The sequence below is a fragment of the Apium graveolens genome, chromosome 1 (genome assembly GCF_009905375.1).
Source record: "Apium graveolens cultivar Ventura chromosome 1, ASM990537v1, whole genome shotgun sequence".
Lineage (NCBI taxonomy): Eukaryota > Viridiplantae > Streptophyta > Magnoliopsida > Apiales > Apiaceae > Apium > Apium graveolens.
Window position 1 is genome coordinate 184,753,457 of NC_133647.1, and position 22,048 is coordinate 184,775,504.

At 39.4% G+C, this 22,048-nt stretch overlaps 1 non-coding gene across 1 annotated transcript; it reads left to right on the forward strand.

The window, feature by feature from the left end:
• Window positions 1-7,525: 7,525 nt before the first annotated feature.
• On the forward strand, window positions 7,526-7,632 carry LOC141680591 (small nucleolar RNA R71). Its single transcript, XR_012558367.1, has one exon. It is a non-coding gene; the product is annotated as a small nucleolar RNA R71 (small nucleolar RNA).
• Window positions 7,633-22,048: the final 14,416 nt, after the last annotated feature.

Here is a 22,048-nt window from a genome sequence, read left to right on the forward strand (position 1 = left end):
TATGTTATTTGTTAGTGAAGAAACATGTTGGGTGATGAATACAACACAAGGGGGTGAATGTGTTTTGGACAATTTTAATGGCTTTTTAAACTTTTAAGAATGGTGAACAAAGTAATCTGTATTGTAGAGAAAATGTGCTTTAACAGAATAATTAAAACATGCACATGAACACACTTATCTTTCTAAACTCACTTAATTTTATATTAAAATCAAGATAGTGTTTTGCTACAAAATTATGGGTTCTTAGTATGTTAAGAACTCAGCTTCTCTTTTGAGAGTTACAAGATTTTTCACATCTATTTGTTACTTCTAAAACAAAGCATCTAGTGTTTACTTTATCGAATAATAAACACTGGTTTTTACACAGCGTGCCATGGCATGTACTAAACCCTACTTTTGGATAACCAAATCTTTCTATTTCAAGCTTAGTGCATCTTTGCTAATCTTGCATGACTGTGACTTTACTTTTCTAGTTAATTTTGGCCTTCGATCTTGTAATCTTCAAACTGCTTTTGTAGACTTTTCAAATCAGTGATTGATTTGTTTGTTGATTGATAATCTTGGATATTAAACTGACCAGCATTCTGTACTTGAGCTTTACATCGAGATCTCCAGTTAGTTATATAGAGAATTAGACATCTCGATAAGTATAATGACTTATTGGGATCTCTAATTAATCTATAGTTATTTGACTTATCGAAGTCTCTGAGTTCTCTATAAGAGAATTTGGCTTGTCGAGATCTCTCATCTTCATGTCTTCACTTTAGCTTATCAACATCTCTGAGTTCTCTAGTGATAAATTGACTTATCGGTATCTCAGAGATCTCTAGTGATATTTTAACTTATCGATATCTCAGAGATCTCTAGTGATATTTTGACTTGTCGATATCTCAGAGTTCTCTAGTGAGGAAATGACTTGTCGATATCTCCAATCTTCATGTCTTCAATTTGGCTTGTCGATATATCTGAGTTCTCTAGTAGCTTTTCTTTGACTTCTCGATAAGTCATTCTGGAGTTCTACAATGACTTCTCTATAACAGATAATATGTGACTTATAGATTTCTTGAATTAAAATGTTTTTCCCAAAATAAATTTATTCAACTCCAATCTTCTTCACACTTTCTCTGAGGCATGATCTTCATGATCATCTTACAGAGTTTATTCTTAGGCTTGAAACTGTTTACTGAAAAATACTACAGTCTAATATAATTACACTTTTACAGACTTAAGTGATACATTACAAAATATAAACTTAGATTACCATACAACTTACTTAAGGTTGTCAATTTGACTTAGTCTTGTTATTGTACATGCATGTCTTTCACAACAAAACAAATACTACTTTGTCAATGGAGTATCATCTATAATTTTAAATTACTAATATAAGTTTTACACACTTTAATTATCGCATATGTGGTAGAGATACCACCGCACTCAATCTATGCCTCCACCCAAGAAGGAACCCCGGTAGGGGCAACTGAGGCTCTGCCACAAGGGACGAATCTCCAGGCTCCTCAAGGAACGAATCCCATATTTCAGTAGCTACATGCACCTGTGAACCCTCAACCCATTGAGTATGCGTACTCCATTAACGTGACCATTAGCCCCCTTATGAGATGCCTCTATACCCCGAGGTTGGAGGAAATGGACACTCTAATCGGAGTAAAGGACAAGGGTGGACGCCCAAATATGTGCGTGGCTTGAATTCTATCCCTGAAGACCGAGATTTCTCTGGACCCTACTCTGATAGAGACTCTGAATCATCGGACGATGAGGTCGCTCCAAGGAGGAGGCATGTTGGTAAGAAACCGATGCCTAGTACCAACCCACATCCATGAGCACTTAAGAGAAGATTTCCTAAGATGTACAGGAGAGGATCAGGGCTCATGAAGCTGAGATCCAAAGGCTAAAGCGCGACCTGGAGGCGCACCTGACCCCAAGACCTCCACTTGTTGCGGGGCAAAGAGATTTTCCTCCAATCATAGATCCGGATGGTCCAACACCAAGAAGGCCTGCTACCCCAAGGGCAGATCCACGTGATTTGATGACCCTAAGAGATCCTGATGATTAGAACCCACCATTCATTGACGAGATAATGAATGCCCGCATCTTAAGGAAGTTCAAGATGCCCACCATCAAAGCATATGATGGTACTGGTGACCCTGGTAATCATGTAAGAACGTTCTCAAACGCCATGTTGCTACAGCCCGTGAACGACGCTATCAAGTGTCGGGCCTTTCCTCAAACCCTATCGGGTATGGCTCAAAGATGGTACAGACGTCTACCCCCAAACTCGATTGGATCATTCAAAGACTTGAGCCAAGCTTTTATCAAGCAGTTAATAAGTGGCAGAGTACACGAGAAGAGCTCGGCTTCTCTCATGGGCATAGTCCAAAGAACGGAGGAGTCCCTTAGAGATTACTTGAACCGATTCATGTTAGGGCAAAAACACGCGCTAAAATTAACGCAAGTATACGCGTTCGCAAGTAGTATAAGATATAAATCAGATTTGTTCCCATATAGAAAGGTTTAGGTTAAGTTCAATTTATGCACCTATGCAACAATGTATGGTTATCGCTCAATGCTAAGACATATAACAAATTGGGTTTTTATTAAACTAAGAAATTAAACTAACAATTATAACTAAGAGAACAGGAATGGTTGAATTAATATATATGACAAACATGGGATTCTAACTTCATTAAATACTTCATTCAATATCCTTTTCGTTCTTAACCTTAGCATGTGATGGTGATGACACTAATCAGATAACACGAAACTGATAAACGCTAACTTTCGTTGCATGAGTACCATTCTACCAGACATCCATAAAAGAGATAGAAGCTGAATAGGCACCAATTATATTGAGACCCTATATGTCTATAGAATTTGACAACATAACGGTTTAAGCACAAGTTATCTATCGTGATTACATAGGGCAAGTAAGATGGTTAAAATTACCTATGAATCATGTATAACAAATATATGAACTTATGCTAGCATGGCAAGTTCTAAACCTTTATATTCACTGTCGCTTCAATAGAGATTAACACGTTATCTTATATGTTAGCTACGCACATAAGACGAATAAGCACAACCAATACTAGGATATCAATCAATCACCAAACACCAAGATATCGAAATAAATTAATTATTGAAATCCATAAGTAAATCCGCTAGAATCCCATGATAACAATTAGTTCATAATCGAACTCATCGTCACCGTGGGTTCCAATGAAAGCATGGTATACACAAGGTCTTAATAAACTGAATAATAATTAAAGTACGAATAAACGAGATCTAGGTTCAACAAGAACGAAAACGAGCATCCAAAATTACAACTAATTCAAAGAATCACAAGTTGAAAACAAGATCTTCTTTTTCAGAGTTGTTTTGTGTTTCTAGGTCTTCTCCTTGGTATCCCAATCTTCCCGGATGATGAAAACCCTTTTTTTAAGTATATATATGCCTATATTGGACCTGGACCCGTAAAATCGTCAAATTCCACTCAAAAAAGATTTTTCAGCGAACTCAGCCGCGCATCAGCGCGGGGCCGCGCGACACACCAGGCGGGCGCCTCCACCAGCGGGCGGGCGCCTGAAGCCTGTCTGGAAAAATTCTGATAAATCTTGTTTTGGCCATAACTTTAGTTATACTCGTCAGAATTAGGTGATTCAACTGTCCACGTGAAGCTAACGAGATTCTCTACAACTTGACAATGGCCTTGGCTTCCAATTCTGATCACTTTTCATCATATTTCCTTTAAAAGCTCCTTTCTTCATTTAACTGATATCTGAAATGCAATAACACAAAAATACATCAAAATACCAACAACTTGAGTCCAAAACACCAATTTAAGCTTGTAATAAAGTGTTCCAAGTGGATATAAAATCCGCTTATCACACCCCCAAACTTGAATCGATGTTTGTCCTCAAGCATAAACAGACTCAAAACTATAAAACAAACCTAATGCATGAATGCAACTACGTGAATACAACTAAATGATAATGCAATCGATCCCCTCAGAATAACCATCACCAAATGAATAAGCCAATGCTTCTAAGAATGCAATGACTTAAAACAGAGTTTGAATAAATCCCACAAACCAACCCACAAACCAGAAACATGCGTGTGTGGAATGCTTACCAGATATCTCTCGATACTAGATCAATAACCATAACTTATCTATCATCGAAACAATCAAAAGTTTATAAACAGAATAGACAATAAACGCATTATGACTCACAACACCTCCTTTCTACTAGAGTTATAAAAGGGTTCACACTATTATTGAACACATAACAAAGATGCTTATTTGACCGTGCAATGAATGAGGTCCCAAAAACTTATGCAATAATACCCATGTAGCGAGCGTTAGGTTAGTAGATCCCAGACTATAAAAGCCTTAGGTCACTAGGCACAAAGTCCCTTAGAACTTAATAACTCGAGTATTAAAGAGCTCACTCTTGATCAATTATGCATAAACACATACTTTTTTTTTCTTTTTTTTTCTTTTTTTCAATAATTTCTGAATGAGTGTGTTTCGCTCCATCTCATTCAACCCTAGACTCTCATAAAACTATGAGCCGGCTACTAGCCATTTGACGCCTAGCCTTACAACAACTAGCAATGAAATCCAAGTTTTTCTCCAGATAAAAAAATCATTGTTTTTACGTCATTACGAGAATATCACAAATTCTAAATATAACCAAGTGATTAAATCTCAACAAAAAACAAGTATGATCATGATCTAGATCAAAAGCAACCATATAATACTTTGTGATAATATTTGTTTCTGGCATGCAAATCAATTCATTAGGACTTAAAAATCCCTCTATTCGTGCATGGCCTCTATATAGTGAATGTCGTGCATGGCCTCTATACGCCTAATTACTCGCATGTACTGCTCATCACCAACACCAGTCCTATCAACTACCTCCTGCACATGAGAAGAACCCTATGTAGGCACTGGAGGATTCGTTCGGCTACCCTCTACATCATCAAAAATATATCCCAAGCCCTTATCATATGGTGCACCTAAGAACGCATAACTCAAGTGATCTGGTAGTGGGTGAAACTCAAGTGTGGAAACATCTTCAATAGACGATTCCCCCATTAAGGATCTCTCTAAGGTCTCTGACTTTGGAAATTGCTCAAGTTCCGAATTCACGACAAAGTCTACCCACTCTACTTTAAAGCACTCCTCTTTAGTTGTGGGTAACTTTATTTCTCTGAACACCTTAAAAGTGACCTTTTGATCGTAAACCTTCATCGAAAGCTCTCCTTTTTATACATCAATCATAGTTATGCCTGTAGCCAATAATGGTCTTCCCAAGATAATAGAAATCTTCTTATCTTCCTCGAAATCAAGAATTACAAAGTCAGCAGGGAAGATGAGTTTATCCACCTTGACCAAGACATCCTCCACTATACCTCGTGGATAAGCGATTGAACGATCAGCTAGTTGTAATGACATGTATGTTGGTTTCGGATCAGGCAGACCAAGCTTCTTGAAGATAGATAAGAGCATCAGATTGATGATAGCTCCTAAATCACATAAACACTTGTCGAACGATAAGTTTCCGATGGTGTAAGGAATAGTAAAGCTTCAAGGATCTTTAAGTTTCGGAGGCAACTTCTGCTGCAGCACAGCACTGCATTCCTCCGTTAGAGCAATGGTCTCTAAGTCATCGAGCTTCACTTTCCGAGAGAGAATACCTTTCATAAACCTCGCATAGCTAGGCATCTGTTCAAGAGGTTCAGTGAAAGGTATGTTGATATGAAGTTTCTTGAACACCTCCAAAAACTTCTCAACCTGCTTATCCGGCTTTTTCTTCTGCAGCCTTTTAGGAAAATGAGCTGGAGGATAGATCTGTTTCTCCCCTGTATTACCCTCAGGAGGAGTGTGTTCTACAGTAGTCTTCCTTGGTTCCACTTCTGCTTCCTTCTACACTTCTTCTTCAGCCACAACTGTATTTTCTGAAACTTGAGATTTTTCAGGCTCTTCGTCTTGCTGAATTTGGGGGCTTGCGACTAGGGTTGTCAATGGATCGGAAATCCGGTCCGATTCGATCCGATCCGGAGACTAATGGAGCGGATATGGATCATTAAAAATATTCCGATCCGAAAAAATCTGATCCGATAACGATCCGATCCGATAAGTAGCGGATATGGATTTAAGCCGATCCGATCCGTTAACGATCCGATCCGACTATTTATTATATATAATATAATATTATATATATATATTACAATGAATTATATGTAAAACAATTCATACTATAGTATGGCTATCATTATACCAGTAATGTTAATTTGATATAAAGAGCTCATTTTGTGCTCACTGGTGTGGTGACCATAATCTGACATGCACTGTTTTTGTAAACCATAAATATACTGTTAGTGCTCTTCATCTGTTACATATTAGTTTAATAAAATTTAATACTACAAGTGTGCGAACAAGTCTGTCTAATATCAAGCATTGATTCAAATATAACTCTGAGTAAATTGGTCACTAAATCAATTGTGTTATGATGTTTGAGTTTTTTAATAAAAATATTAACGGATCGGAGCTCCGGTCCGTGATCCGTGATCCTAACGGATCCGGATATGGATCGGGCTATAAAAAATCCGACAAAAATCCGATCCGGATCTGAATCCGGTAAAATTAAATGGATCAGGATATGGATCAAGGCCGATCCGATCCAGATCCGATCCATTGACAGCCCTACTTGCGACCTTTCCAGACCTCAAGGTGATGGCGTTCACCTGTTCTTCAACTTCCCTCTTGCCTGCATTGGCTTCTGTAGCACTAGAAAGCGTTCCTGGTGGTCGATTCAATAAGGCATTAGCAATTTGCCCTATTTGGTTCTCCAGAGTCTTGATAGAAACAGCCTGGCTTTGGCATATCAGCCAAAACTCCTCCAATTCAGATTTTTCATTCGAAGATAGACACGCACCATGAGTTTGTTGTTGAATTTGGAGTTGTTGTCTTGGTGCAATTTGTTGCTGAAAACCAGGAGGGTTGAATAGGTTATTTCCAAACTGCTGGAACGGTTGTTGCATCGCATTCTGATTGTTGCTCCATTTGAAGTTAGGATGATTCCAGTTATCAGGATGATAAGTGTCTGAAACTGGTTACTGCGATCTCTGAAAGTTGCTCACAAACTGAGTTGAGATACTAGATATAGCGCATTGCTCTGTCACATGTGGACCTGCACACAACTCACAAACACTAATTATCTGCTTAACACAATAGTTAGTCAGAGAATCGATCTTCATAGACAACGCCTTTAGTTGAGCAGTGATAGCCGTAGCTGTATCCACTTCAAGAACTCCTGCTACCTTGCCCTGTGAACATCTCTGGGTTGGATACTGATATTCATTAGTAGCCATTAGTTCAATTAGATCATAAGCTTCCTCATAGCTCTTTGCCCATAATACTCCACCTGATGCTGCATCGAGCATGGGTTTGGACTGTGCTCCCAAACCATTGTAAAAACAGCTGATGATCATCCAATCAGGAATTCCATGATGAGGACACTTCCTAAGCATCTCCTTCTAGCACTCCCATGCTTCATATAAAGATTCTCCTGATTGCTGCACAAATTGAGTAATAGCATTCTTGATTGCAGCTGTCTTCGCCATAGGGAAGAATTTAGTAAGATATTTCTGAGCAATATCTTCCCAAGTAGTAATCGAACCAGCTGATAGAGAGTGTAACCAGCTCTTAGCCTTGTCCCTCAGAGAGAATGGGAACAGTTTCAGCTTCACAGCATCTTCACAAACACCGTTGAACTTGAAGGTGTCGAATATCTCAATGAAATCCCTAATGTGCATACTGGGATCTTCCGTTGAATAACCCCCAAACTGGATTGAATTCTGCACCCATTGAATTATGACAGGGTTGATCTCAAAGGTATTAGCTGTGATAGCTGGCCTGACAATGCTAGATTGAATGTCATTGATCTTGGGTTGAGAAAAATCCATCAAGGCTTTCGTTCGTGCTGCTGGATCTCCCATTGTAATGAGTACCTGAAACACAAACAAATAAACCGTGAAAGTAAAAGAATTTGAGTTAGTGAACTTTAATGACCACTGATGACAAGCACATAAACTAAAAATTAACACCAAGTCCCCGGCAGCGGCGCCAAAAACTTGTTGGGGCAAAAACACGCGCTAAAATTCACGCAAGTATACGCGTTCGCAAGTAGTATAAGATATAAATCAGATTCGTTCCCACGGAGACTGGTTTAGGTTAAGTTCAATTTATGCACCTATGCAACAATGTATGTTTATCGCTCAATGCTAAGACAAATAACAAATTGGGTTTTTATTAAACTAAGAAATTAAACTAACAATTATAACTAAGAGAACAATAATGGTTGAATTAATATATATGACAAACATGGGATTCTAACTTCATTAAATACTTCATTCAATAGTATTTTCATTCTTAACCTTAGCATGTGATGGTGATGACACTAAACAGATAACACGAAACAGATAACACGAAACTGATAAACGTCAACTTTCGTTGCACGAGTACCATTCTATCAGACATCCACAAAAAAGATAGAAGCTGAATAAGCACCAATTATATTGAGACCCTATATGTCTATAGAATTTGACAACATAACGGTTTAAGCGCAAGTTATCTATCGTGATTACATAGGACAAGTAAAATGGTTAAAATTACCTACGAATCATGCATAACAAATATATGAACTTATGCTAGCATGGCAAGTTCTAAACCTCTATATTCACTGTCGCTTCAATAGAGATTAACACGTTATCCTATATGTTAGCTACGCACATAAGACGAATAAGCACAACCAATACTAGGATATCAATCAATCACCACACACCAAGATATCGAAACAAATTAATTATTGAAATCCATAAGTAAATCCGCTAGAATCCCATGATAACAATTAGTTCATAATCGAACTCATCGTCACCATGGGTTCCAATAAAAGCATGGTATACACAAGGTCTTAATAAACTGAATAATAATTAAAGTACGAATAAACGAGATCTAGGTTCAACAAGAACGAAAACGAGCATCCAAAGTTACAACTAATTCAAAGAATCACAAGTTGAAAACAAGATCTTCTTTTTCGGAGTTGTTTTGTGCTTCTAGGTCTTCTCCTTGGTATCCCAATCTTCCCGGATGATGAAAACCCTTTTTTTAAGTATATATATATATGCCTATATTGGACCTGGACCCTTAAAATCGTCAAATTCCACTCAAAAAAGGCTTTTTCAGCGAAATCAGCGAACTCAGCCGCGCATCAGCGCGTGGCCGCACGGCACACCGGGCGGGCGCCTCCACCAGCGGGCGGGCGCCTCCTCCAGCAGGCGGACGCCTGTCTGAAAAAATTATGATGAATCTTGTTTTGGCCATAACTTGAGTTCTACTCGTCAGAATTAGGCGATTCAACTGTCCACGCGAAGCTAACGAGATTCTCTATAACTTGACAATGTCCTTGGATTCCAATTATGATCACTTTTCATCATATTTCCTTTAAAAGCTCATTTCTTCAGTTAACTGATGCCTGAAATGCAATAACACAAAAACACATCAAAATACCAACAACTTGAGTCCAAAACACCAATTCAAGCTTGTAATAAAGCGTTCCAAGAGGATATAAAATCCACTTATCAATTCACGAAGGAGGCTTTGAAGGTCCCTAATCTTGACGACAAGGTAGCTATGATAGCCCCGTAACAAGGGACTAGATATGAGTTCTTTAAGATGTCTCTGGCTAAACGCCTTCCTGAAAGCATGCTGCAACTCCAGGATAGGGTCAGAAAGAATATCAAGGTGGAGGAAAGTATGAAGAAGACAGTGGTGAATAATGAGACTACATGCAACAAGAAGTGAAAGACGGATCAGGAGTACGATGCCAATGACATGTATCCTCGAACTGAAAAAGGCTCTTACGCGTCTTCTAAGAAGAATCAGCAACCAATGTTCACTAAATATGCAAGTTTGAATGCTCCGAAGAGCCAAATCCTTATGGAAATTGAGAAGGACAAAGAGTTCAAATGGTCGAAGCCACTAGGGGGCCCCAAGAAAAGAGACAAGAGTCGATACAGCAGGTACCACAAAGATGTTGGTCATGATACTGATGAATGTAGGAAACTCAAGGATGAGATTGAGTATTTGATTTGAAGAGGAAAGTTCAGACGTTTCACCAAGGGTGAAAAGGCTAGAGACCAAAAAAGAGACAATGATCGAAGAGATGATGATCGAAGGGGTAATGATAGAGATCGTAACCCACAGCTCCGAGGGCCAGTAATCAATATGATCTCAGGAAGTCCTAGAGCAGCTAAGACTATAATGATGAATGAACTCTCGAAAAGCTTATGCGAGATATGTGATGAGCATAGTCGGAGAACCGTCTAAGCGTTCTAAGTCAGAGATGACGCTTGAATTCAGTGTTCCAGATCTTGAAGGTTTTAAATTTCCTCAGGACGATCCTCTGGTTATCACCCTGATAATTGGAAATTGTCATGTTATGAGGGTCCTAGTGGATAATGGAGCTTTCGTGGATATTCTTTTCCATGACACATTCATAAGGATGGGCTATAATAATTCTCAACTAAATTCATCTGATGCACCCATCTAGGGTTTAAACACATAGAATACAAAGTCGAAGGAGTAATACAACTTCTCATCACTATTGGGGAAGAGCCCAGGGAGGCCACACAGATGTTAAACTTCCAGGTTGGTAAGAAAACCTCTACTTATAATTCCATCATGGATAGAATAGGGATCTATGTGTTTAAGGCCATGCCCTCAACCTACCACGTGGTATTGAAGTTCCGGACTAGGAACGGTGTCGAAGAGGCAAAATTAGATTATAAAATGGCCCACATTTGCTTTGTTGCAGCACTTAGGCCCGATGGAGCTAAGGGGCATGTCCTCCCCATAAAATACATGGATGTCCGAGAGAATGAAGAACTTCGAGGGAAGCCAGCGGAGGACCTAATCCCAATTCCCCTGGACTTCTTAGACCCATATAAGGTCACGTATATTGGAGCATCTCTAAACAAGCACTTGAAAGGCCAATTGACAACTTTCTTACAAGAGAAGAATGATGTGTTTGATTGAACGACAACTGATATGCCTAGGATTGCCCCGAACCTCATAACTCATAAGCTGAAAGTCGATCCAACTCAGAAGGCCGTGAAGCATAAGAAGAGAACTTATGCCCCTAACAGGCTGGAAACCATTAAGCAAGAGGTCGAGAAGCTCCTAGAAGCTGGGTTTATTGAGGAAGTGCAATTCCTTGAGTGGTTGGCCAACCTTGTAATGGTCAAGAAGGCCAATGGCAAGGGGATGATGTGCATCGACTTCACTGTCTTAATTGATGCTTGCCCTAAGGATTGTTACCCCCTACTAAGGATTGATATCATGATTGATGCCACCGCTGGACACGAGATGCTAAGTTTTATGGATGGCTTCAGCGATTTCAATCAGATTAAAATGCACAAGGATGACACCCCTAAGGTATCTTTCAAAACTAACTTCGGTGTCTTTTGTTATCTTGTTATGGCTTTTGGACTTAAGAATGCAGGAGCTACTTACCAAAGGTTGGTAAATAAGATACTTTCCCATCTAATTGGGAAGACCATTGAGGTCTACGTTGATGACATGTTAGTCAAAAGCCTGAGCAAGGCCTATCATATTAGTCACCTCATAGAGGCATTTGAAATGATGAGGCACCACAAGATGATGTTAAATCCCACCAAGTATGCTTTTGGTGTTAGGTCGGGAAAAATTTCGGGCAACATGGTCTTAAAGAGGGGAATAGAAGCCAACCCCGACAAGTTCAAAGCCATCCTGGACATAGAGCCACCACACTCTATCAAGGATGTTCAGAAGGTGACAGGAAGAATCGCAGCTCTGGGGAGGTTCATCTCCAAGTTTGGAGGCAAATGTCTGCCCTTTTTCAAGACTCTTAAGAAGGTGAAGAATTTTGAATGAACAGATGAGAGCCAAGAGACCTTTGAACAGCTAAAGAAGTACATGGCTAAAGGCTCGTTGCTGGCCAAACCAAGTCCGGAGGACACTCATTATTTGTACCTCGCAGTATCTGAGCAAGCCGTGAGTGCAATCCTGATAAAGGAAGAACAGGAAACTCCAAAATCATGTATAATATGTAAGCAAGGTGCTCCACGGAGCAGAGTTGAATTACTCCACCACAGATAAATTTGTGCTTGTCATCCACACAGCCTCGAGAAAGCTGAGACCATACTTTTAGAATCACAAGATCGAAGTCCTGACAGACCAACCCTTGAGGAACATTCTTCATAGCCCGAAGGCCAGTGGAAGGCTTATTAAGTGGGAAATTAAGTTGGGAGAATTTGATATCAAGTACAAGCCTTGAACAACCATCAAGGCTCAGGCCTTAGCAGACTTCGTGGTCGAATGTACCATTAATGCCCAAGAAGTCGGGGGCAAGAGATAGTAACCCCAGAAGAAGGAGAGAAAGATAAAGATACGACTCTGAAAGAGTATTAGGTTCTCCATTTTGATGGAGCGTCCAAAATAAATCCAGTGGTGTATGCCTAGTCTTGCAAAGCCCCGATGGGTTTATAATTGAGTATGTTTTGAAGTTGGACTTCCCAACTACGAATAACGAAGGAGAGTACGAAACATTGATAGCCGGCTTAGGCTTGGCTAGAACCGTGAGGGCCAAAAACCTTAAGGTCTCTAGAGACTCAAGAATTGTAGTTGCTCAAGTCAATGGAGAGTTTGAGGCCAAGGATGATACTATGGACAAGTAACTGAGAGTCGTGAAGAAAATACTAAGTTAATTTGACGAATGGTACGCAGAGCATGTTCCGAGATAGGAGAACACTACGGCTGATTCTGTATCCCAGTTCGCCTCATCTGAAATCAAGAACTATCCAAGAAGTATCTACTTCCAGGTCCTGAAGACCCCTACTATATATGTCATAAATTTGATAGCACCGGTTGGTATGGCAAGTTGTTGGATAGATCCGATCAAAACCCACCTTGAGACGGGATGGCTCCCCGGCGATGCCCATGAGGCACGCAAACTGTCGGTGAGAGCATTGAGATATTCATTGATTAAAGGCCTTCTGTATAAAAGGCCCTTTGTTACTCCATACTTGAGATTCTTGAGACCTCTTGAAGCAGAGGAGGCACTTAAAGAAGCCCGTGAGGGGATTTGTGGACAACATTTGGAGGCAGGGCCCTCGGTCACAAGATAACTCGATTGGGATTCTACTGGCCATCGATGTTAGCCGATGCAAAGGCTTATATAAAGAAATATGACATATGCCAGAGGCATGCACCAATAGTACGACAGCCCCCAGAGAGGCTTACATCTATCACCACACCCACCCATTTTACAATGTGAGGAATGAACATCCTTGGACCATTTCCTATAGCATCAGGACATAGGAAGTTCATTGTGGTAACCATATACTACTTCACATAGTGGATTGAGGCTAAGGCACTAGCCAAGATAACCACCAAGAAAATTGCCCAATTTTTCTGGGAGAATGTGATATGCCGATTTGGGATCCCACACATCCTTGTAACGGAGAATGGGAGACAGTTTGATAATGCAGAGTTCAGAGAGTTTTACGACGATAACAACATAGAGCTTCGCTTCACCTCGGTTGCACACCCACAGAAAAACGGGTAGGCGGAAGTTGCTAATAGAAACATCCTTGATGGACCTAAAAAAAGGGTTGAACGCTCAAGGAACACTAGGGTAGACGAATTTCTGCCTATATTATGGGCATATCGTACTACTGCAAAGTGATGACTGAAACTACCTCATTCATGTTGGCTTATAGAGCCGAGGTTGTGATGTCCCTTGAAATCACCCATGGATAACCTAGGGTTGAAGATTATGAATCAGAGATCAATGAAGAAGGCATAAGGCTCGCTCCCGATCTCATTGACGAGGTCAGAGATGAGGCCAACGACCGCAATGCAGAGCATGAACAAAGAGCCTCCCTCTATTACAATAGAAGGGTAAAAGAAAGGTTCTTTTAGGAAGGAAACTTGGTTTTAAGGAAGATCGAGGCATCAGGAGTCGGGCAGAGAGGAAAGCTAGCCCCTAACTGGGAAGGGCCTTATAAGGTCAGGAAGATATAAGGACGAGGATCCTACAAGTTGGAGACCCTGAATGGTAATAAAGTGCCCCGCACTTGACACGCTTCAAACCTAAAGGTTTATTATGTTTAGGATGTTTGTGATATGTTCCTAGTAGTTAGTATTAAATTTCTGAATATGGTGGATGAAACCATCTTATGTAAGGGTTGACCCCGTTTTTCAGAGATATTATCTATTTATGCAAGTTTATTTCTATCATCTTGTCTACCAATTTATTTAAGTACGAGCATCTAAAGAATGCAAGTCTTGAGGGACCAAATGCCGAAAATAAAAGACAAGTATGAAGTATAATCAAACAAAATGCATAGAAAAAGATCCTGAAGGATCATAAGTTAAGTCCCAAAGGACCAATAGTTTACAAGCCAGTATGATTCAAATAAATAGAGTCTGAAAATATAGCCACATGCGGCAACCAAAGCCATGCAAGGCCATAACAGTCACTCCTTAGAAGAGTCCTCCTCCTCATTATTCCCCGCCCCCTAAGACTTCTTCCTCCTCCTCCTCTTCCTCATCCAAACCCGCCTCAGAAGATGAGCTGCTGCACCCATGAGCTGGCTCCCTGATTTTCTCGCAGAGGACTGCTTTAGAGCTAGGGATTTCGGAAGGGGCCTTACCCTTAGAACCAGAACCTCCGTGGATTGAACGAGATTGAGACAGCATGCGGGGAGTCTTGGGCACAGACCCGGAGGCCTGCCCGGATGGATCCATAATAGGAATCTCCCAGGGGAAAGAAAAGAGATTTAGATCGACCACGTCCGAATACAAGCTATGAACGTCCTTAACACCCCTTTTCCATCCTAAGGCCAAGTTCACGGGGCGCATCTGGTCGACGTTTTCGTCCATCATCTGAGTAAACGCATCGGATCTATGATATAAGTCCATAAGTTCCCTTCATTCATTATTCCTCTTATGTGTCTCCTTGGTATAATTTTTCTCCAAGACAATAACCCTGTCTTCCGCCTGGTGAGCCTTAGACTCCCACTCATCTAAGAAGATCTTCAATTTGTTCATGGAAGTTTGCAATGTTGCATAGTCACTTCTCATATTTATGCTATGAGTATAGGACGCGGAAAAGTAAGCATTTGCCTGACAAGGAAAACACAAAGCAGAATCATAAAAAAAGGCTAACTTAGATAAGAGTCAAAGTACTAAAAATGAACAAGACTCAGAAGGACTGAGTCATCAACACACGAAGTCCTGGCCGACCAAGACCAGAAAGGGCCGACTAGACCACATGGAGGCCTTTTTGACCGAGCAGGACCTCCTGCAAAGATGGTCTAGACCCCCCTGAAGTATTCTTCGAGGCCTTCCTATGATTTTTTTTAAAAAAATTTAAAATAATTGCAATTGAACAAAAAATTTTACAAGTTAAAATTTACCTGGTACAAGACTTGAACCCCCAGCATATCAACTTCAAGCAATTTCTCACTTGAAGAGACAAAAAGAAGGTCAAGAGGAGTAACACGGTTCTTCGACCACACAAGAGCTAGGCATGAAATCGCAAGCACCGGGTCATTAGTAGAGATTCCTCATGAAGGTTCCCAAGGAACTTTTTGGCCCTCTTCTTGCTATAGCCAGAAGTTTCAAGAAATGCAGGGACCTTGGGAATGCGGTTCACTTGCTTGGCCGCGTCCCTTTCCATTCTCCCCGTAACCACGTCACTCTTGTCAGTCATGGCATCAAAAGCCTCAATAGCTGAAATGAAGAGAAAGAAAAACAGATATAAGAATAAAATTGCACAAAGTTGAGGTAGAATAAAAATAAATATCCTCTTTAGAGAGACTGTTAATGCCAGCCTCGACAATTTTTGCCTCTATGACGAACTCCCAATAGGGGGTTCTCCCATCATCATCAGTAAAGAGATCACGATCATGAAGCTCGGCATCTGAAAGATGAAGGATGTAGTGAGAGCTGTCAATAGGTCTGCTGAAGTTGCGTCTGAAGTTTACCCCCCGATCTCCATCTTTCCATTCCAAGACTACGAATTTCTTATTCAAGCAATGGATTTAGTCATGGAGAGAACTCGTATTCACTATGTGAGGAATATGAGACCTATGTTATTTAACAACCCATCCATGCCAGTTCAAAGGAGATGCCTTCATCATAAATATGGTTCAGAACATTGTTACGCTTAGTGGGATGCCCAAGTCAGTGCACCTCACTATGAAGAGGATGATGAAATCCCACCCATTGAGGTAAAGCTGACACGGATGGATCTTCAGCTCAACAAGGAGCCTCAGGATAAAGGGATGTAGTGGAAACCTTAACCCGGACTTTAGTGCTGCCTTGTATACAAATAATCTTTAAGGGCTGAGGTTGCAAGTCCTCTCGCTAGGCTTAGCCTTGCGAACCTCTATACATTTTGGCTAAGGGTAACTCGACCGAATCTCCTCAACATCCTCTTTGCTATGCACACTATTGTGGTGGAATGCATCAAAGTGGACAGTGCTCAGGTACTCATCACCCCGCTTGTCCAGCATGCTCTTCAAGCTGTTGGAACAACGATTAATGGAATAAGGGGAGACAAAAGTTATACTTTTCAAAGAGCGAATCGTAGCCCTCTTGTACATAGCCTCCTTGGTTGAAAGGGAAGATTTGCTAGTACCTTGACCTTCAGACATCTTGGAATAACTTGAGAGAAGTTGAGAGCTTATGAAAAACTTGAGAGAATTTGAGAAGTTGAGAAATGAATGTGTGAATGAGAATGAACACTTCTCATCTTCTTTTATAGGAAAAGAGCTACCTGCTACAGCAGGTCGTAACTCTGACTGGTTTGCGTTAACAGGTACCTCTCAAAAAAATACTGGAATGCGGTGGAGAAAATGATCGGAAAATCGGGAGAAAAGATATAATAATCGAAAAAAGCGATGCAGAGCATCGCATATCGTATCAGTCCTCCAAGAAATCCCTGACTGAGGCCATACACAAGTCGTTAGTCTTAACTGAAGACTAATTTTGCTAATCACCATGATTAGTGAGGCCTATGAAGACTAGATCAAGATCAAGTTTTTAGGTAAACAAGTTTTGTGAAGAACGGAATGTTCACGAGTACAAGAACAGAACGTTCTCCTCCCGGCCGACCAGACCACCCTGCAGGTGGCTCCATGGCCGACCAAAAGCAGGCTGGGCCGACCAGATAAAATGGGAGCCTTTTTGGATGACCAGGAACCTCTGTAGGTTTGGTTCAAACCCTCCTGAAGGTTTTTCGGAGGCCCTCCTGTGAAATTTCTTGAAATTTCTTGAAAGGTTGGCCTTCAACGAGAGTAAGTTTCGTGAAGACTAGGACACCCACGGGACAAAGTCCATTAAGATCATAATGTCAGAAAGAACAAGCTCCGTGGAGACTATAACGCTCACGAAAATGTGTTTCTCGAAGAGTAGGACGTTCACCATAGCGAGTTTAGAGAATTTTCTCCTCCCGGCCGATCAGACTACCGTACAGGTGGCCCTATGGCCGAAAAAGAGCATGTCGGGCCGACCAAGCTACATTGGGGGCCTTTTTGGCCGACCAGGATCCCCTATAAGATAGGCCCGGGGTCTCTTGAAGGTTTTCCGGAGGCCCCCTTGTGAATTTCTTGGAAGTTTTTACAAAAATGTGGCTCTCAGCGAAAACAAGTTTCATAAAGACTAGAACATCTACGAGAACAAGTACGATGAGGTACAGGACATCCTGTAAAATAAGTATGATGGAGTATATAACATTATGTAGAACAAGTACAGAACATTCAGTAGATTGAGCACAAAATGTTCACTGAAACGAGGACAGAAGAGCCAAATGGGGATCTAGGGCCATCATGGGGTGAGATCCATGGAAAATTAAGAGTAGACAAGGCCTAGCAAGCTGCATGCAAAGCTTGAAAGTGGATAGAAGGTTCTACAAAAAAAATCTAGGGACAACCACCCCTGAACAATAGGGGGTTCTGTCCCTAGGCTGACCAGGGGAGGCCGACCAGAATGAGTTGGCTCTCTTTTGGCCGAGAAGGACCTCCTGTAGGCTGGTCTAGGGGGTCCTACAAAATTTCGGGGACCCTCATGCGAAAATTTTTGATTTTTTTTGCAAAAATTAGGAAAAATGGAAAACAAAATCATTTTTTTAAAAATAAATCAGGATTTTAAACTTAGCCCGGATTAGGGCAGATTAGAGAAATTTTGGGCCGATTAGTGTATATTACACGAATTAACCTGAATTAAGTGGAATTATTGACTCATGTGACATAATTAGCCTCGATTAGGGTCGTTTAACCTGTTCACTCACGTGATTAGTGTGAATTAGGGATAATTAATATTATATGCGTACTAATTAGTCCTGATTATGAAAAATTAGCCCCTATTAGGGCAGATTAACCTCGATTAAGGCCAATTAGTGTATTCTAGCTTAAAATTAGGCTCTTTTAAGCCTAATTAGCGGCTTATACATGGAAATTAGCCCCGTTTAAGGCTGATTAGCCCCGATTAGGGGTGATAAACGCTCGCTTTTTAGTCCCGATTAGGAACGTTTAGTGTTAAACACTATCCAATTAGCCTGTGCAAAGGCCTTAAGTGTGTATACTCACACCATGTAAGTCTTTGTAAACGTGTAGGTCTCCACACAATTTACGGCAAATCGGCGATACCCGTGAAGGGACGATACCCGAGTAGAGCCAAAAGTACCCCGAGTCACGAAAAGACCATTATAACTTCCATAAAAACTCGAGTAGTATTCTCGGAAGTTAAGGGGCAAATGATATGGATAGAAAATACATATTAAATACACATTAAATGTCACAGTAATTAAATTTGGACTTCTTGTCTTAAGCCCAACACATACCTATCTGGTCTAAACTCATAGTAGACTCCAGATGGCCCAAGTAGTCAAGGCCCACCAGCAGAGGTCGTCAAGGTCCATGAACATAAACTGTTCATGGACTAGGCCTAATACGTTTGGAAGAGCAGAGACATGTGTTCAAAACGGACTCAAAGTCTTACAAAGAAGGATATGGAATTCTTTCCCTTACAGGACTCCTAATTACCATCTAAGTAGACCCACCTCTATATAAAAGGGCTCTACCCCTCAACCTAGAACTATGTTTTTGCCTTGATTCTCTACTACACAGAGTTACGTAGGTATCCTGCGAGAACCGATAGTCCCTACTGCGAGAACAACCATTAAAAATCGAAACTCACAAACCCTAACATTAATTACTAGTGTACCCTAATTTTTGTTCCACGACAGTTTTGTTCGCAAAAAACGCTTTTAACACTAGTAAATATGGTGCCCAAAAATGAAAAGTCAAGTAAGTCCGGCTTATTATGTCACGCTCTTGTTTTGTAGTAACAAATGTTAGATAATTGTTAAATTAATATGTAAGTAAGATATTTAACAAACGACAATATTTGGTGTATAATTGCATAAAAATTTTATGAAATTAAAATAAAATTGAAACTGCGAATCAAAATATTGGCTAAAGTACATTGTGAAACTGCACGGCGGGGCACTTTTCCCAGAAAATTTAGGGGTTTAATAAAAAATATAAATTACTGTAAGGTGGTTTCTAAGGCAAAAATTAATTGTATCATGATAGATAATTGATTTTTCTTTTAAAAAATTTAAGAGTAGTTTAGTTGTCAGCCAATCACAAATTTAAGAAGAAGAGAAGGACTAAATGCAGGAAATGAAGAGAAGGATCAAAGCCATATTACAAACTAGAATTCCACGTAATGCAGTTCATGATAGAGTAGCGTGGATTCACACAAAGGATGGTTATTATTCAGTAAAGTCTGATTATCATGTCTGGCAGGAAAGAAATTTGGCCCATGTACAAGAGGCTCAATCCAGTAGGTTGGAAGAGGTTGTTGAATTTGAAAATCCCACCGAAAGAGAAATATTTTTGTGGCGTTTATGTCGTAACAATGTCCCTGTCCGTGTGGTTCTGTAAAGGAGATGTAATGGCGTTCCTAGGATTTGTCTGATATGTAATATTGATGTGGAGCATGTGCTTCATTTGTTCTTTCATTGCGACTTTGTAGCTCTGTGTTGGCAATATATGGGAATGCAATATGATATGTGGGAGATAAAAGATGTTTCATTATGGTTGCTGGACAAACTTAGTTTTGAATCCTATGAGAGACTAAAAATGACTCCAATGGCACTATGGGGTATCTGGTTTTTTAGAAATAAGAAGGTCTGGGAGCATAAAGTGGTAATGTCAGAATTTGCTATGGATTGGAGCTTAATGCAGCTAAAAGAATGGATCGATGTCAATAGTAAAATGCACCAGAAAGGGATGCACCAACAGACCAAATGAACGACTCAACGAGGAGGTGACATATGGGCGGCACCAGAAAATGGCTCACTCAAACTTAACGTTGATGCCTCAATAGTGGAAGAAACTTCATTTTTTTCGGTAGACATGGTTTTGCGCGATCACAAAGGTCACTATCTGGTGGGTAAGGTCAAGAGGTTTGCAGAAACTGTGAATGTATTGGAAGCAGAGGCAATCAGTTTTGATGAAACTTTGTCTTGGATTAGTTCGAGGACAGCGGAAAGGGTTATTGTTGAGTCTGACTCACTTACTACAGTAAAAGCTACAAATAGTCAGTCTGGGTACCATTCGGAGATTGAACATATTTTTTATACTTGCAGAATGAAGTTGAGTGTTAGACCGAATATTTGTGTTAATTATGTGAGAAGGTTAGCTAATAGGACAACCCACTTAGTGGCTCAGATTCCTTATGAGCTAAATTGTTGTATTGATCTTGTTTCTCCTCCACATAATGTGTTGGAGTCTTTGATGTTTGATGCTTTGATTGAGTAATGAATTTAACTTTTCTTCAAAAAAAAGAAAAACTCATTTAGTGTTAGACATAAGAAATAAATTTATTGTACATGTTAAGTTTTATTTAATTACACCATAAAAGTTTAAATTTTTAATGAAAACGTAGCAAAAAGGAACGAGAAGGTCTAATAATATTGATTCTCAATTTTTTCTCAAAACTCTAAAAAATGGATAATTTGATTCATTCGCGATCTTTCTAAAATAGATAATTAAAACTTTGAGACTGCAATTTCTGCAATTTTTTTCTATGCAGTTTTACAAAGATATCCTAATAATTTACATTGACCGAATTATAAACCTGTCTATCAATTTTCATGCATTCATATCAAGATATCATAATAATTTATATTGACCATGTACAAACACATGAATAAGTTTTAAAATGGCAAATTGTATATTTTAAATGTCTAATTATCTTAAAAATATTATATATAATCGGACATGGAGTAATTAAGAATAAAAATAAATTTCTTTTGTAAATTGGAGTGTAAATCAATTTTCTCCAACATCTTATACGTTTTATTGTACTATTATATCATAGTCCTTTTAGTACAAACCTTGCAAAAGTTCCTATATGCCATAACATCTCTAATTATCATTTTAAACATCAAAATCATTATAAAATTGTAAAATCAATCACATAATTGTTCCCTCCATATTACAGTGTATACAATAATGTGAATGATATGGTGTTTTCAATAATAAATTTTAATAACATGAAATTATCTTTATCTTTTACAATAATAATCTTTTATAACATGAAATTATCTTTTTTCTTTTGAAAAAAGGTGTAATATATGAGTGTTCAAGTTTGACGGTGAACAAAATTGTCCTATTATAATTTATTATCAAAATTATTCAAGAAAAATAACAATTAACAATTTATAAATTATATTGAAAAAATTGTGGTTTATATTTTAGGGTTTTTTTTCAAAAATACCTTATCTCTTAAAAAATATTTTGAAAATACTGTTATTTTTAAACTTATTTTTAAAAATACACATTTTTAAATTTCATTTTAAAAATACGATTTGCAATCTCTCCAACATGTTATGCAACTCTTTTTAAG